Below are 14328 nucleotides of genomic sequence, written 5' to 3'. Positions count from 1 at the left end.
GAAAATACTACCCCAGAAACATAGAAATCATCATCCTGCAAACCAAAAAGAAGCTTCACGATAAAAATTACTAAAAATGACCAAATTACCAAAATACCCCTAACATCAAAACAACCCTAGAGCCTGCATTACGCTTAGGAAAATCCACTCAAACACATAAAACAACAAATCGAAACCAAGTAAACCACTTCGCCAATTTTCATAAAATTTGACAAAATTACGAAAATACCCCTCATAAAGTTCACGACCATTTCATACAAAAAACTTCATAAATGACAAAAACCAACATTCCCATTGAATTTCTTACGAAAAACTGATTCCAAAACATCCTGGAACATTGAAAAACGACTTAAAACGTAAAAAATCCTCTCCGAGGGCAAAATGGTAATTTTACAATTTTAATAATTAAAAATTTTGAAATTAATAAATAAATCATTAAATAATGTAAAGTGAAACATTAATAAAATTAATTATTAAAATTTAAACCAAAAAATTTATCAATCAGGTTTTCAAGCAAAATTGTTGAGGGTTCGCAAGATATTTCTTTAAGGACCCCTCCATTTGGGGGTCCAAAGAATTAAAGATATAATAGAGAGGGGTTCTCCAAAAATTTAAAGTCAATCAAGCAAGACTAAAGTCAAGATATTAAAGTCAATCAAATAAAACTAGAGTCAAAATTAAAGTCAATTAAGTAAGACTAGAGTCAAGTATTAAAGTCAATCTCATAAGACTAAAGTCAAAACCCTAATCTAAACTAATCGAGTCAATCTCATAAGACTAAGGTCAAAACCCTAAATCAAAACCATAATCTAAACTAATCAAGTCAATCTCATAAGACTAAAGTCAAAACCCTAAATTAAAACTCTAAAGACTAAGTCAAAACCCTAATTGAAACCCTAATCAAACCCTAATGCTTCTAAAAACTTTATAAATAGGAGCCTCCACACCCTATTTTCGTATCAAAGAAAAAACCCTAAGAAAAGTAGGTAAAGAAGCCTCCATAGCCTCCCCAAAACCCTAATTTTAGAGCCCCAACTCCTTCCCAACACCCCTACTCCGATTTTAGCCTCAAAAACACCCAAAAACCTTCCAAAAACATCCCAAAAATCCACAACAAATTCGAAGCACCCAGATCCAAGAAGGAGATACCTTACCTAGGAGATTAGGAATCAGATCCGGAGATAGAACGAAGTAAGGAATACGGTACAAGGAGCCATTCTCACCAGATCTGAGGGAATAGCACTTTTGCAGATCGAAGGTAAGTTTTTTTATATTATTTTTTTAATCTAGGTTTATCATTAGCGATGTAACTTTATTTGGGATAAGTAGAGACCGGCAATGGCCGGGCGGGGTTGGTACCTAACACCTTCCAACCCCGTAACATGATCCCCGGATTCGGATTTTCTGTAGTAGATTAGTTTTTATCCATTTTAGAGTCAGTTTGGTTCCTAGACCACAATAACTAGGTGGCGACTCCCAAACCTCAAGGGTCAAAAGTGGATCTGCGCACCCCGCGGATCGAGGGCGCTTTCAACGAGGTTAACTCGGACTTGAGCTTGTTGAACTTAGAGAGACATGACTCTGAAAAATCGAAAGGAACATCCTTTCCCAATAGCTTTCATAAAGACTTCGAGATTTTCCCGAAATCTTTAATGAATCTATGATAGAAACCCGTATGGCCTAGGAATGACCTAATTTTTTTAACCGTTCTATGAGGTGGTAATTTTTCGATTAGACCTACATTCACCTTATCTACCTCAATTCCCTTAGAAGAAACAATGTACCCTAGCACAATCCCCGATGTTACCATGATGTTACCATGAAATGACATTTTTCCCAATTGAGGACTAGATTGACCTTTTTGCATGTCGGAAAATATGCTCATCATGCACCGTTGAAAAGTAGCGGGTGCATTGCACAATCCAAAAGGCATGTGACGATACGCAAAAATTTCAAAGGGACAGGTAAAAATTGTTTTCTCTTGATCGACTGGAGCAACGGGTATCTGATTGTACCCGAAATAACCATCCAAGAAGCAATAGTAAAAATGTCATGCTAGATGCTCTAACATTTGATTAATGAAAGGTAAGGGGAAATGATCCTTAGGAATCATCAAGTTGAGTTTTCCATAGTCAATACACACTCTTCATCCATTTTGGACTCGAGTAAGGATTAATTCGTTGTCTTGGTTCACTACAACAGTGATACCAGACTTCTTAGGAACTACTTGTACAAGACTCACCCAACGACTGTCAAAGATAGGATAGATAATACCCACATCTAGTAATTTCATTACTTCCATTCAAACTACGTCTTTCATGATAGGATTTAGCCATCTCTGAGGTTCTAAGGAAGGCTTAGCGAAATCCTCTAAACGAATGTGGTGCATCACCACAGATGGACTAATTCCCTTGATGTCAGTTATGTTCCAACCAATAGTTTCTTGATGTTCTCTTAATACTCCTAAAAACTTTTCCTCTTGAACTTTATTGAGGTGAGAGGAAATGAGCACGGGCAAGGTTTGATTCTTACCAAGAAATGCATATCTCATTGTCTTTGGAAGCGGCTTGAGTTCTAATTTTGGAGGCCCGACATGGGAAGGAACAAGATTGGATGTGCGCACAAGAAGGCTTTCAGGTTTTGCATGCCACACACAAAATCTAATAGTGGAACAGATTCAAGCAAAGCATTGACTTCGCTTATAGACTCTTCTAAATCCAAGTCAATGCCAAAGTGAGCCAAACATTTCGTTAGGAGATCAGAATACCCTAACTCTTGATACATTTGATTGACTAGTGTATCTATCATATTCACTTCTTCCATACCATCATCTACATCAATTCCTTGGAAATTGTGGAAGACGTTTAGTTTCACTTTCATATCCCCAAACACTAAACTCATAATCACGTTTCTACAACAAATGATTGCGTCAGACGTGACTAAGAATGGACGTCTTAAGATGATAAGAATATGAATGTTCCAATTGATGACTTGCTCTATGTCTAAGACAACAAAGTCAATAGGAAAATAGAAATCTTTGACTTTAACTATCAAGTCCTCAATTATACATTTTGAAATTTTTATGGACCTATCGGCTAGACTCAACGTGATATCGGTAGGTTTCAAAACCCCCAAACCTAATTGTTTATAAATCGAATATGGTAAAATGTTCACACTAGCCCCTAAGTCTAAAAGACATTTTTCGACCACTTGATTTTCAATATGAATGAAAATTGTCGGACATCCAGGATCCTTAAATTTTAGTGTAATCGTTTGTTAGATGAGCGACGAAGCTTGGGCTGACATGATGGCTTCCCGAGGATATGGTGTTTTCCTTTTAACTGTGGTCAAATCCTTTAGGAATTTTGCATAAGAAGGTATCTGCTTAATGGCATCTATGGATGGGATATTGATATGCACATTTTGGAAAACTTCTAAGACACCCTCAAACTGCTTACCTTTTTTAGAATCTCTAAGGCGATGGGGAAATGGAGCTTTTGGAATTGGCAAAATGATAAGAGGATTTTCCAAGTCTTTCTCCTTCTCTATTGGAAACTCTATGACTTCTTTTTGAACTGTGTCCTTCTCTAGGACTTTTTTTCCCTTATCAATAAGTTGGACCTTGTTGTCCACTTTTTTTCCCGAACGCAAGGTGTGGATAGCTTGGACTGAGTCTTGTGGAGCTCTAGAATGACTTCCTACTTTGTATTGACCTTTCGATCCGTTTGGAATCAAAGGTTAACCTCTAGGGTTAGGGATAGTCTGACTAGAAAATTGACCTTTCTCTCTTCCACTCAAGGAGAGAGTTAACTGTCCCAATTGAACTTCCATCTTAGCTATGGATTGCGTAGTAACCTGGTAGATTTGAGTTTGATTTTGATGGGTTTGTTGTTGAGTTTGGATGAACTGTTGTTGCTGCCTCATCAACTCGGTAATCATAGATTCTAAGGATGACTGTTGTTGGGCAGGCTGCTGGTAATTGGTTATGAGATCTAGTATGATGGCTCTACAATCTGTAGATTGTTGGGGTTGATAAGGGACTTGATGAACAATTGCTTTGTGACGCCCTGCCAAACGCTAATACAAATCTCAAGGCTGCCTCGAGGTACTAGGTGGCGCCTCGAAATTTCAGCATGGTCTCCTCTATTTATGCTAGCATTTCACAGAACTCAAACCTGATAAATAAATTTCAAATAATCCTGTATAAAGCAACATATCTACAATGAGTAAGAAACAGAAGACGATAGATTTTATGAACAACAAAAAATAAGGCCAGAGTTGCGCAAAAAGGTATAAAGTTATACAGGATTACAAAGTTTTCCTCGCTCTAACATAGACCTAGCATTCGGTCCCAAAACACTATGTACACCTCCTAAGACGAACAGACTCCTAGTAGAAGTAGTCATGATGTTCATCGGGTAATGGGCTCTGGTCGTCGATCTGATCGATCAGATGTTCCTCAACGGATGGCCCAACATTAGCCTCCCCAAGCACAGGCTCTGCAACTAAAAAAAAATGGAAGGAAATGGTGAGTAACAATGGTTACCTAGTAGGTCCACAAACAATTTTTACTAATAACCTAACCTAACATGGTCGAATAATCATACTGTATCATTCCAAAGCATGCAAGTTTTACAATTGAAACTATGATTAACTGGTACACATAGCCAGGGATGAGCAACTAAACAGTTTAAAACTTACACATAGCATCAATCATCCATACTCATTATACATTTTCTATTTATGCAAATATAGTTGACAACACTGAAATAGTAGAAATGTTTTTCAGTTTATAATCTGAAATATAACACAAATACATAATACAAGTGGTGAAGTAATGGAATTTGAGTGTTGGGATTCACGACTGGATCACTCCCAGTCGGGACATGATGTTAAAACATAAATATGACTTTTGGTTCCTGATTTTGTAGTCGGTCGCTGCGCTTACCACACTGGTGACCATTTATTGGCTCAGGCAGGCAATTTGACGTGATCGTAAGCAATGGGTCTCTTTTGGATGTGTCAGAACGTTTGACTACTACTAGATTGTTAGTGATCACTGACCAATCATCTTCGTCTATACCTATCAGGCGTGCATGTGATTCCCAAATGACACTCCACTCGTATACGACCACCTTTACAATACACGTTCAGTAGTAAAGATAAGAAAGGAATGGACTCGGATTCCAGTTGTGACTCCACTCTCATATGCGTCCCTAACCACGTATGAGCTTGGTGGTCCCTACCGTACATCCCAGGATAGTGCACCCCTCCGGATGATATGACGCACTATCCCTTCAGGCATTCACAAATCCTTTAACAGCTCACAAAATAGCTACGTATATATATGATTTTTCATTTAAAACAAAAGAGAAATTAACAGAACAGGGTTTAGAATGGATATCCAGTTCCTACCATGCAACTGTAGCCACCCGACCTAAAAATAAATAACAGTACTCAGCGCACGCGCTAACATAATCGTAAATAAACATGCAACCCTTTCTTTAATAACCTGGATATCCTTTCACCAACCTACACACAACATACAATGTAAAATGCAGACGTCACCCCTCGGGTGTGACTATGACATTTTATCGATTCATCCATTTTTCCATTCACTCAACATTCTCACTTTTCGTCTCTTCAAATCAAACCATTCATTTTCAATCTTTCAAAGTCATTTTTGGTCTTTTCATAAAAAATCATCAAACTTTATTCAAAATAAGGTCCCGGCAATGCACGGGACCAAAGCTGTTAAAAATAAGGAAAGTTGGTGAAAATTTGGCTAAGTATCGGAAACTCAATTTTTCAAAGTTCTCGAAATTGAAAATGGGTTTTTCGAAATGAAAGTCTCGATCACGAGATTCGACACCATATAGTTTTTGAAATCTAATTCAAAGTAATGCGAAAGTTATTACATTTTGAAAATTTGTCGAAAACGTCGAAATCTACGTTTTGTTCTTGAAACTAAAATTCAGATTTTGATCCTTTGAGCTTTGGATCTTGAAACCATTTTCGTTGTTCCGAAATGGGGGGTAAAATCGTAATTTCATTAAAGAACTTAAAGTAAATGAAAAGTAAAAATTAAAGAGGATAAAAATTAAAGAGGATATTTACTTAAATGTTTTTAATGAAATGAAGGGTGGAAGATCAAGTATAGGTAATGGGGAGGTCAAGGCAAAAGTCAGAACACAGTACTGAAGAAAACTGTTTCTGTCGGTGGTTGTTGGTGGCAGAATCAGGATGCTGTCGGTGGAACCGACAGAATACTCATCGACAGGTGTCGGTGGGACCGATGGCATCTGTCGACAGAACAAAATTTCTCGCGGTTCTTGATTTCGTCGGTGGCAGAAGCCTCATTCTATCGGTGGGACCGACAGAATGCCTTCGGTAGGTGCCGGTGGTCCCGACCCTTCCCGCCTACAGCCTGAACTTCATTCGAACCTTCGTGTTTTCGATCCCCTTTTCGATTTCTTCTTCCATTCTTCGAACCATTCTACCCACCCACGAGTTTGTAGTTAAAACTTGATAAAACATCATCAAAACATCTACTTCTACCATGAATTTGAAATCAAACACAAATTTCTAAGATTTAAATGCAAACAATAAGTTTTATTTCAAAACCTAAATGCACATTTCGAAAATCTAAAGTTACCAATAGGAATTGAAAGTCCCCTACGTGGTTTGTGGACGTCAAACGTGATAAACTCGCACAATGATCAAGGTTGGTGGTGAAAGAGTTGATGTTGAGCTGAGTTTGATGCAAAGAGGGCGAGGGTTTGCAACTCCTTCGACGACGGTACTCTTCTTTACTTCTACACCAGAAGATGAGCCTCTACTAACAAAGTGAAGCTTCGAGTTTGATGATACCATAATGTACTTGCTGATTTTTTATGGAGGGTGAGGAAACGGACGTGAATGGATTAACAAAGAGGGTAAGGTTGTAGCTATCATCGTAGCCGACAACTTTGTCTTCTTCGTAGAAGTTCAACGGTCCTTCATTCTTAACGGATCTTGAGGTAAAGAGAGGAGAACCTAGGTTGAGAAAAATCTGAGTTTTGGGTGTTTTGGAAAAGAAAGAGAATGAGTTAAAAGAAATTCAGCTTTCTTTTATAATAAGGGTGAGGGCATACTTATAATTTCCTCATTATTTCTAGTTTTGACCGTAACTTGACTATCCGGACTCGAAAAATGACGAACGAGTATACCATTTTGAATAATTTTTCGTTGTGAACCTAACGGTGTCATCAAATTTTTCTGATTCTCTCTCTAATTAAACTTTACTATTTTAGGTCCCACTTAACGTAAAATTCGAGGATTTGTTAACTTTTTCACCTAAATTTGAATTCAAACTTGCTTACAGGCTAAAATATATATTTCGATCGTTTTAAAACTAATGACGAAGTCGGTTTTCAACAAAAACGACCATAGCATCATCCGAGCACTTTACTCTAAGTTTCCTTTTTAGAATATTCTTCGAATAAATACTATCTGATCTCCTCGAGATACGAGTTAAAAATACGGGGTGTTACATGCTTGGTTTGTGGAAGAACTAGATTGCCTAGGAAAACTCCTATTGTAACTTGATAGACCACTAAATTGAATTGGTTTGTTCTATCTGTATGAGATTTAGGATAAAACATATTATCTGGGTGATACATTTGACTTAAAGAGTTCGTAGTTGGCTTCCTAAAAGTACTATAGCTATTAATCGCATTTGTTTGTTCAGCTTTGATTTGAGGCAAGGTGGGACAACACTTGATCAAATGATCGTTGCCATCACATATGCGCACAAAGAACTCGGTTCGACAGTTACTTGCAAAATTGTACGAGGGTCTAGGTAAGGTTTGGATGCTGAAATGGTAAAGGCATCTAACTTCTTCGTGAGATTGTTCGTCCCACTCACTATACTAGACATGACATTTTTGAGATAAGGGTCTGCCTTCATCTCATACATGCATGTCTTCCTAACTAGATCGTCTCTATCAAACTCTTTCTAGTTAGTGCTCCAATTTTGAGCACTCTCGACTAATTCTATGAGAAAATCTTACACTTGGTTGGGAGTCTGATTCATGAATTGACTCTTATGCATTAACTCGACTAAGGTACGTTGATTCATTGTTAATCCTCTATAAAAATTTTGCACCAATTGTGTTTTGTCAATGCCATGGTGTGGGCACTTGACCAATAAATTATTGAATCATTCCCAAGTTTGGGAAAATTCATCATCAGGACAGGCTCTAAAATTTTTAATGGAGTCCTTCATTTTCTCCATTTTGGCCACGGGGTAGAATTTGACCATAAATTTCTTGGATAGAACATCCCAGGTGGCTATGAGTTGGGTATTAGGGAGTTCAACCACGCAGCTGCGTGGTCTTCCAGGGATAACGGTAACAGAATAAGCTTGATACTCTCCTCATCTAGATTCTGATTTCTAAAAGTTTGACATATAGTCAAGAATCGATTAAGGTGGGTGTAAAGTTGTTCACGCTCTAAACCGTTGAACTTAGGGTGCATATTGATGGTGGCAACCCTAATTTCAAACTAAAGTATATTGTTCAATGGTAACATAATGCATGTAGGAGGAGATGCGAAACTGGAGCGAAGAGTTCATTGAGAGTTTGCTCTCGATCATCTATTATAACTATTGATGGTGTCTTGCATATTCTACTAAGGGTACGTTCGATCTCAGGATCAAATGATTCTAATACATTGTTCTGTGAATGTCTACCAAGTATCCAAATCACACAGTCGATCAAACAATCATGAAAAGAAAAGATTAGACCTAAATAAGTTGCTTAAAGCTAGACAACTCCTAACTGGGTAGAAATAGCACAACTAACCTTCAAACTCAGTTCTATGAAGTCAATTTTGAATCATTCGGATCTCTCCAGATCGGAGGTGGTGCACAATGCATAAGCAAGGGCACCCTTAAATCACCTTCATTTCTTGAATAGACTCAGTCTATCCCCTCAAAGGACAAGAACTTAGTACATACAAAAGATGACCAAGAAGCATAATTGACACAACTTGAAGAGAAATTTCTCCTATTGAGCTCGTGGGCCCTATAGTCAAGTCTAATTGATTTTATTTAATTTAATTCGATGACTAGTGATTTGATTATCCTAATTAGAGCAAGGAATTGGTAATGACTTCCAATCCTTATCTTATCATGCCATCCCTAGGAGAGGGGTGCTCTTTACTGCTTAATTAACTATTCCATGTGTGTGCAAATTGGAAAAATAACAGACAAAGACAAGGACTAACCCACTAACATAGAGAGGCGTGGATGTTTCGAGATTACCTCCCGTGCTAGATGGGGTGAAGACGGTTTGAGTCGACTTAGGCCACCAACTCCAAATTTGGTGTGCGAACCTAAGGAGTCGTGACGGTATAGTCCACCTGTCGTCCTTCCTTAGTCTATTACAATCCAAGCCTTCTTGGATAATTAAAAAAGATTACAAGAAATCATTTACAAGAGTTTTTAAAACAGAAAAATAAACATAACTAAAGATTAAAGAAAATTGAAAGAAAAGAAAAAAAAATGTTCACCTACAAGGAGCAAAACAGAAATATTAGCATAAATGATAGTAAACGGACTCAAAAATAGAATCTGACTTATCAAAATCTTGCTGACTTTGTCATATTTTATAGAAAATTTTGTTCTTTCCCAAATCGATATGCTATATAGTTAATCGGAGATCGGAGCAGAAAGTTACAGTCAATTTAAATTCTACTGTTTAGGATGAAAAAATAATTGGGAATGATTTTTTATCAATGTTTTTTCTTCTTTCTTCTCTCTTAAAACCTCATAAACACTTGAACTTATAGAAAAAACCAAAAGAGAAAATAAAATAAAATAAAAATAAAAGAAATGAATTTTAAATCAAAACTTACCACTACTACCTTTATCTTTTCCCAACAACGGCCCCAAAATTCTGATGAGACTATCGTTGTTCATCTCATCGGAGTTAACATTAATCTTACTTTTAGCTTACTTGTAGGGCAAGTAGGGGATCGAATCCAAGAGAAAAGAGGAATAAAGTTAAGCTAAGAGGATAAAATTCAAATTAACTAAAAGAAAATAAAATTATTTTTCTTTGTATTTTTGAACTTATAAGAAGATGAAAATTGCTAGAAAATGAACTACAGTAAATGACGTTAAAAGTAAGTAAACTTATGAAATTAAAGTACCATTAAAGGTGGATCTACCTAGAACTTGTTGATAAGTAATTCCTAGTCTCTAACATTTTTATAACTCAATCGTAAGGGCTTGGGGTTAGCTCTTTAGATCGAAAAGTTTTGCAAATGAAATCAAATGAGGGAACATAAACAAAGTAGAATTTTTTGAAAACTTCCTACTACCAATTATCTAGTTTAAGAAAACTTTATCTTGATCTAATCTAAGCATAAAGTATCTATATTAAGAATAAAAGGTGCAAGAAATCTTAAATAGAACTCATAAGCATTTTAAATAAAAGAAAGGCATGAAATTAGAAATAACAAAAAAACTTACTTTAGGCTTTTTCCACTTTCCAATGGAGGGGAGCTTAGCCTAATGTCATTACAAGAGAGGGAAGATAGGAGATGAAAAAACTTTTCTTCATTTCATGGAGAAACTTACAACTTCTTCTTCTTCTACTTCTTACAAGACTATTTAGCCAAAAGAAAATAACTAGAAGATAAGAATACAAAAAATAAGAGAATAGGCTAAGAGCCTTAGATTAAAGGAGTCTTGGATAAGAGAATCAAAAAGGGTCCCTTTCTCTAGAGATTGAGACTCTATTTATAGAGAAAAATGTGTGTAGAAGAGTCTAAAAGTAGTCTCCACTTATCTTTGCATAAAAAGACAAAAGAGGAGAATATGAGTTAAGGATTAGGCATTCCAAAGGATTAAGGTATTCCAAAGTGGGCCCAAATGTTTTTGCTTTGAAGTTTTGATTCCAAAATGTTGATTTTCTGCACAAGAAACACACGTAATTAAATTTATCTAGTAAATGAATTTATTTATATATAATTAAGTCTAATTAACATGCAACAAGGTGTTTTGAGGCTTATCATGATTATTACCTTAATACAGAGAAATAGGGACAAAAATCAAGATAAATATCCAAAAAATGTGCGTATAATTGAGTGTTTCGAGACACTCATTATATTTAAGAAATATAATTTGGACAGATATACATCTTTATACCACCTAAAATCAGTTAATGTTGGACATTTCAAATTTATTAATATTTCTCTATCGTTTTGTCCTAATTCATCTAGCTTTCCATTAAAATAGAGGAAAATTGTAGAGGTTAGAGTTATAAAACTATCTGGTTGTTCTTTTATATCTTTATCTAATTCCGGTTTGCCATTTTCATTTAACTTAACATGTTTTAATATATCATTCCTGTCTTTTTTGCTTAACATATTATTCAACCAATCGTATAATTGATCGATGAATCTACCAACTACAACTTTGGTCGTATGTTCTACTGATAGATTGTATCAAGTGCAAACATTACCAAATACTATCATTTGAGATAAAGTATTCATAATTTCATAGTCTATTTGTCTGTCAATGTTCCATTCATATATTTCGTTTCCATTATATGTTTAGTTGGATTTATTCTTTTTTCAAATTGGATGTCTACTGGGATTGGTCTTCTATAGTAAATTTTTGTTTTATTATAATAATTTGGTCTAGAGTAATTTGTTCTTGGATATCTGGATCTGTTGATTTTATTTATTTGAAGATTTTGTTGATCTAAGAATTGGGATTCTATGCTTTTTATTGAACTATTTGAAGATATGTCAGAAAGCTCGTTTTCCTTTTCTGTTTCTTCTATATTTTCTGTATTTGGATTTTCTGTTAAAACATTTATTTTTAAATTTCCTTGTAGTCTTTTTGTTATTTCTTCTAAAAAAGAAGATGATGTTTCCATAAGAGATAATCCATGCTAAAAATGAAAAAGATTTTTAACTCTCGTAGTCATTGAAGATGATGATCCTATTGCCATTGGTCTTTGTTCAAGTATTTTTTACGCATAAGATGTTGATCCTATCTGCGGTCCTAATTGTTGAAGATAGGTGTTCGAATAATTATTTTGTTCAATTATATGAGAAAGATCTTTTTGTGTACATGGAATTTCTTTTTGAAATTGTATTTCTGATTTAAAGGGAGTTGCAACAGATCCCATGATTTTTATTGCTCTAAAAGGGGGAAATGTTGATTCAATTTTCTCATTTTTTTATAGTTTCCCATATTTGTATTTTTTATTTTAACATGTTTATTGAAAGTTTTTTATTTGAATTTGTCTGTGTTTTTAACCATATAAATAAAAGAATATGGGCTTGTTTTTTATTCATCTCTTCAAACCATTTTTCTTTAATGATTTTTCATTCTGTATTAGAGAAATTTTTAAAAAACTATTTACTTACAGGATTTTTTATAATTTCTTCTTTTAACAATTATTTATTTATAATGAAATTATTTTCTAAACTTATTGTATTGACTTCTCTAGGTGGACTACCAAAGTCAGATTCAATAGGATTGCATTCTATTTTGGATTCTTTTTGTTTTGTATAAATTCGATAAGATATATCAGTTGACACAGTATTATAAGTTTGTTTGTCATTTGATCAAATGACTTTCTTGATGAACTTGTAGAAGGTCTAGAGATCATGTAATTCTTTTGACTAACGGTGTCGAAGTTAATTTCAAAAGTGCCGTCATAATGTTCTATTATACTTTCTATTTGATCTTCTTCTTTTGGTACTAGTTCTTGGGATTCTTCTATTTTCTAAAAACTGTTTAAATCAATGGTATCCCATTGAATTTGTTTTGGTGTTATAACTGTATTCCTAAAATTTGTTAGAAATAGAGTTGTTAAACCTTTGGTTTGACTTTGAAAAGCAACATTTGGTATTAAAGAGATCATATATTTGTAATAAATTCTATAAATTATTGTAATATTTTCTGAGTTTGGCATATTAAATCATTTTTTTTTGTACTCCTAATGTTAAAGATTTTGATATAGTTTGATCTGTTAAAGAGACAGAAAAGTTTGGGAAACAGTTAAAAAAAATAAGACCATCATTTAATGGTGCTTGTATCATGCCTATTAAATAATCAGAAAATTTGAGATGTCTTTTGTCTCAGACATGAGCCAGAGTGGATGTGTTTAGGCCTATTCTGATTAAAGGAACGATTGCTACATGAATTAAGCCAAAATGAATATAATTATACATTTTATTTTGAAGTTTTTCTAGTAGATCGTGAGGAAGTAAAGATATATTTTCTAATTTTGTAGAAATGGGCGTGGATTACTCTATTGTATTTATAATATAGTCATTTTTTTAATTTTAATTTGTCTTATAAATTTCTTTTGTAGGTACTTTTGGAATTGTCCAATTTTTTATAGATTGTTCTATGTTCTCATATGATATTTCAACATATTGTTTAATAGAGATTGATCTTATTGGTTCTGTTTGAGAAGAAGTATTGCCTGATTGTATTTTTATTTAAAAGGTTTTAAAATCATTTCCATTTAAATCAAATAAAGATTTTAAAATGTTTTATTTCTAGTAGTTGGTCAAGGATTTACTACCCGTTTTACGAAACACAAACTGTGAGATTTACTATCCGACTAGGAAGCCTCGAACCTAGATCTAAAATTTTAAAATCTCTTTTTGATTTTAATGAAACTGAAAATAAAATAGTAAAACAAAATACAATAGACAATAACAAACAGAAAATTACAGAGAATTATTGGTATGTAGCATCAAGAAAGCGACACAACTCCATGGTGATTTTGATTTTCTTATTAATTTTTTATCAAGAAGTTTTTGAATTTCTTATTAATATATATATATTATAATATATAATTTTATATTATTATAAAATAAAGAATAAATAAATGTTCATTATACTTGTAACATTGAAACCGAAACAGAGATCGAGCGAATTCGAAAGTGGGTTCGTGCACGTTGCGTTCAATCAAAATTTAAATGCGTTTAAGATGAGAACTAGGATCCGACACTAAAGAAGAATATATCCACGACTTCAAAATCTACCTAGTCACCAAATTATTTGGTCGAATCATCGAGAGAACTAGTTAAAAAATTTATTTTAATGTCGTAGGGACGTGAAAAATCTAGTTGTGAAGGTAAGAAACTTATAATTTTAAATTCGTAGAATAATTTTCAATGAAATCTATTTTATTTTAATTTTTATAGTTAGTTTCAAATTTATTATGATTTATATTCAAAATTCAAGCATCGAATTGTAGAATAATTCATTTTATATATTTTCTCTGATATTTAAATATCGTGAAATAAAAA

This window comes from Akebia trifoliata, chromosome 14 (genome assembly GCF_017979445.1).
Source record: "Akebia trifoliata isolate Shusen 1 chromosome 14, ASM1797944v1, whole genome shotgun sequence".
Taxonomy (NCBI): Eukaryota; Viridiplantae; Streptophyta; class Magnoliopsida; order Ranunculales; family Lardizabalaceae; genus Akebia; species Akebia trifoliata.
Note: the sequence above shows the minus strand (reverse complement) of the source record.